Raw genomic sequence first — 381 nt, 5'->3', positions numbered from 1 at the left:
TAAAAGTCCACCCAAAAAAGTTGCAAAACAATTAAAAAAATTGGAAAAGGGGGTAGGCAGCGACCTCCTAAACTCATAATAACATGAGTCGAGACCCACTAGGCCCTAGGTTTTGGCCCAATGATTTCAAGCCCCTTGGGTAGCGGCACCCCTAAGGGGCAAGGCCCCCTTAACCTAATTGTGGGCTGCCATCAATGGGTAGCCCCCTACTCACCTTAACACCACTCACATTCTTTTTTCAAGTGCAAATTACTGCACTTTTCACTCTTCTCTTCCAACCCATTACTCTCCCATCTTTTCTCTACTCATCCTCCCACCACTATTCACATTTCCACTAATATCTTCCATACCCATTACCCACTCCTTTGCTTCGCACTCATT

Source organism: Theobroma umbraticum, unplaced genomic scaffold (genome assembly GCF_002168275.2).
Source record: "Theobroma umbraticum cultivar Fairchild unplaced genomic scaffold, ASM216827v3 scaffold_251.0, whole genome shotgun sequence".
NCBI classification, from domain to species: domain Eukaryota; kingdom Viridiplantae; phylum Streptophyta; class Magnoliopsida; order Malvales; family Malvaceae; genus Theobroma; species Theobroma umbraticum.
This window is presented reverse-complemented; position numbering follows the sequence as displayed.